Here is a 4595-nt window from a genome sequence, read left to right as displayed (position 1 = left end):
CAGCTATATTTCTGGTTGATTTGTTCTGCAAGTTGGACAAAAGATAATCTTTTATCGGCATTGGATGTCTTCCCATATTAAGGCCAACCAAGAGTTTAAAAATGTACAGTTTCAAAGACACAAACACTTTTGTTCCTATAGTTTAAATTCCTTTTAATCAGATGGGAGAGAAAGTGGTGGAGTGGTATTAGTAATTTTCTACTGCTGTATGTTACTCAGAACTAAGCCTCCCCTGTCTGCACACTGCTGATCGGCTTCTTGACAAAAGCCCACTAAACTTTTCACTTTGCTTAGAAGGCAAAGTTAGTGTGTTGGAAATAAGTCTAGCAGAAAACATATTTACAGTCGTGGTGTTGAAGCTAGAGTAGTGCCACCCGCAAGTCTCATTAGGACCCTTCTCTTTTGACAGCAAACTTGGAAAACTGAACAACCTGTTGACTGCAGGTCTAACTGGGCATACAGCCTCTCATACCTGTGTTACTTTGTAATGAGCAGAATAGCACAAACATTGGGAATATATGTTGCTTTTTTTGTTGTAGGTAAAAGCAATTGAATAATATTTGCTTTTTTTCTAAACTTTGCTGTAAAATAGTGTGGCTTTTTCTCAAATATCAGTGATTTAATTTTTACTATATATATATATATATATATATATATATATATTTTTTTTTATCTTAGTAATTTTATCACTTTGGGGTTTTTTTAAGAAAAAGCAGATGCATATAAAGTATACACTTGTGATTACAGCAAACTATGGGAAAGACGAACTGTTTAAACAGGTGGTATCTGTTGCCAGGTAATTGTGCTTTGCTCCTTTTCATCTTCCAAACAGTTGAACAAAATCTTTCCACGCTTTAAAGATGCAAAACCCTTTTAAGTCAAACTGGTTTTTAAAATGAATACGCTTTTCAAAGCCACTAGGGGTCGCTCTTTTTCTTTTTTCCAGCCTTAATTGGCGCACACTGAATGCCACCTCTCCTCATCTACAGGAGCTCTGGTTGCCATGGAAATAATTAGCTGCGAGATCCGCACATCTTTTACCCTACTCTAATTAGCTTTCTCAATTGCTTAATGATACATAGACCTGTGAAAGCCTTTCTTTCTTCCCTTCAACAAAAGCATTGATTTCCACTCTCTTCCCCTCTCATTTCCACTGTTAACCCATTAGTGCCCCTTTTTTTCCATGAACTTGAGCTGGAAGTGTCACACATGTAAATCTTGGAGCTGCCTCAGCTTCTTCCGTGTCCATGTTGAAATCAACGAAAGGACTCTGCACTGGTGCGTCAACATTAGGGGCCAATTGCCAGCAGAAGACGGAAGTAACTAATGCACATCCTGTTGGTTATGATAATGATGTTGGCAAAAAGACGTGAGTGCTTCTAATAATACGCTTGCAGGAAGATGCATTTGCTGGAGTTCAGATGCAAAGTGACCGCGTGCATGTCTGAGAGGAGAGCTCCAGGGCCTGATGGCTGTCTGTACACGTTGACCTACCTGCATGTCAAGGCTGATGAGGACAAGCTCTCTCACTGAGGTGGAAAGGTGAGGTGACTGTGCTTTCACATGCATTTAGTGCACTTTGAAAGCCACTTGTCTAAACACGAAAAAAAAAAAAAAGTAATAATTGTAGAGATGTTTTAATCACTTTTTAATGATTGGTCTGTTTAGTTGGATCTAATTTTGCATTCAATTACTGGTTAGGCTTAAGTTTTGTCTTGGTAAGACTGAACTGTATGATGGAGACAGTTTTATGTTCCAATAACACCAAGCAGAGGGCTGGCCCTACGGACTAAAGTATGATGCTTCAGCTCCAAGTGAATTATGTATTAAAGAGACAGATGCCTCCTTGCCTAAGGCTTTATGTGTCCAGCAAGGATACACTACAGTCTTCTGGCTTTTTTCCACTTAAAGTTGTGTTTAGCGCAGTGCCCTTTGGTGATGAGCTGGTCTCCCACTGCACCTCCACTCCACAATGCCTAGAGAGCTCAGCCATAGCTGGGCTAATCAGTGTTTTGGCATCTGGCCTACTTAGCTATTATGAAAGTTACCAAGCACTAACTTCCAAAAGTAAGAAGTCTGGCTTTGCTGAAGACAAATAGAAAACAAAAAGCTTCTCTCAGAAATACATATAATGCTTTGCGAAGTTATGTATGTTTTTCACATTTAAGTTTTATGTGTTGTTTTTTGCTTGTTTTTTTTTTTACAAAAAAGCACTGACTAATGGGGCACCTGTTTGCATTCAGCCCCTGAGTCAATCCTTTGAACCTCCTTTGCCTCAAGTAGGCAGTAAAAGGAGTATGTTTGCCAATATTTATTTGTGAATTAGCGTAAGCTGAGTCAGACTGGATGGTGAGTGTCCATGAACAGGGATTTTTACATTTTACCACTTTGACTGGGACATATGAGCCATCTTATTATAGCTCTGGTTGTATATGTAAGGTCAATTTTGTAGGAATCATTTAAGAAGAACTTTGTTGCTTTACTTTACTTTGACTTGGATTAAAACATTTCAGCTCTAAAACACTGCCTTGAAACATCTTTAGCTTTGGTACTTTTTGTTACACAACTTAGTCACTTACAGCCTTGAGTACGGGCACAGAACACACAGATTTTCCAGTCGGTTTTATTTGTTTTTCCCATATTTATAATTAAGTGGCTACGTTGGATTGTGTTAATCATATTGTATTAGACCTCTGATTGGGGATGGAAGTCATGCTATGCTTTCCAGTCTACAACATGACCCTTTTTAAGCTGTTTGGCACCAATAGTCTCCACAAAACAAAATTTTCAGTACAGAGATGCAAATGCCAGGATGTTGCATAAAGCTGGCAGTTTCTCCAAGCAGGAAGTCTTTAAGGCAGCCTACCTTGGGTCAATGCCACAAAGGGGGTGAGACTGTCTCCAATGTTCCTTGCACTAAATCGAACCCTCCCCACCCTCTTTTTTTATTTATTTTTTATTTTTTTTATACAAGGAGAACCTGTAGGCTTGTTAGTGGGGAATGTGGGTTGTTTGCTGAGAGGAGTGGAGACAGGATGAGGAGCTTTTCAGGACAGACATCCATTTCCCAAGGGGGGACTGCTGGATGCTGCATATATCTTGTCCAAACCCCGCTAGGTAAAATGGGGTGCAAGGATTGACATGCATAAAGCTCTGACATGTTGTTCATGTGATGCTCTGCCTCTCTGGGGGCATTATGAGGTTATTACTACCATGCAGAACACGCTGTTCCAGGGTCAGCCACTCAGATCTTTAGGGCAGTCTTGCTACCTCTGGAATGTCTGGTATGAAGAAAGACCCAGAGGGGACAAAGCACTGGTAGATTGCAAAAGAAACTGCTGGCTATCGCCAGAGATTTTCAAAGTTATTTATACCCTTTAATTTTTCCAAAGCTTGTTCTGGTTCAACCACAAATTGCCCAGGATTGTATTTGGATTTTATGATTGAACAACATGAAGTAATACATCATTAGAAAGTGATAGGAAATGATACAATGGTTTTCATATCTTTGTACAAATACAATTATGAAAAGAGTTGCTGTCGGTGAAAAGCTCTTTTAGTGTGTCATAGAGTCTCAATTTGATTTAGGTCTAGGACTGTTCACCACACTCTCATGTCCAATAAGGCTTTCTTTCAGGATTGTCCTGTGATTTGCTCCACTCCCACAGCATGATTCTGCCAACACCATATTTCAGAGTGTTAACCACAAAGTGCAGTGCTAGTTTCTCCTCACACAGTTCTTTGAATGCAGCTCCAAGAGTTCAATTTTGCTCTCATCGGATCAGATCGCGTTCTTTCACATGTTCGTATAGCTTTTGTTCAACAGTGACTTTCCTCCTGCCACTGTTACATAAAGGCCAGATTTGTGGAATGAATAATTAATCCTGTTGGTATTATACACTTTCAAATTACTAGATCTTCCTTGGTATTCATGACATTCACTAAATCCTTTACAGAACATCTGCAAATGATGTTCTGTAAAGGATTCAGTAAATTACCAAACTTACACTGAGATTGGATAAGTTTGGTGACTTGGGAAAGCAATTGGTTGCACTGGATTTTATGCCAGGATATCAGAGGGAATGAGCTCTGCACATACAATTTTTATTTTATGAAATTTTCAAAATGTCTCCTTTTCCCCTCTTATTTCAATTATGCTGGCTTAGATTGATATATCACATAAAATTTCAACAAATATAGTGAATTTTGAGGTTTTAATGTGACAAAATGTGAAAAGGTTCACAAGTATGCACACTTCTGTACGGCACTATGGCCCCGCCTCCGTTTTCTGTCGGAGACCCTTTGCTTCCTAAGAGCTTTGTCTCCCTCGAGATTCAGTCCTGCTGTGAGCCTCTGAATATGGTTGTTTGCCTTCTTGATAGTCATTTGGTTTTCTTTCACTTCCTGTGTAATCAAGGCACATTGTGTAATCTCAAGTGTCACCAAAATTATGGCTTTCATAAGTGCTACTTGAGAAGCATCTCAAGCAAAACCTTGTGTTAAAGTGTAGAAGCTGGGGAAAAAAGCCTTGTCTGTGTTCACCGTTGGTCTCCTTGTTATTCTTGGCACGTAGGAATGGAAATATAATAAATCAT

The sequence above is a fragment of the Xiphophorus couchianus genome, chromosome 3, assembly GCF_001444195.1.
Source record: "Xiphophorus couchianus chromosome 3, X_couchianus-1.0, whole genome shotgun sequence".
Lineage (NCBI taxonomy): Eukaryota > Metazoa > Chordata > Actinopteri > Cyprinodontiformes > Poeciliidae > Xiphophorus > Xiphophorus couchianus.
This window is presented reverse-complemented; position numbering follows the sequence as displayed.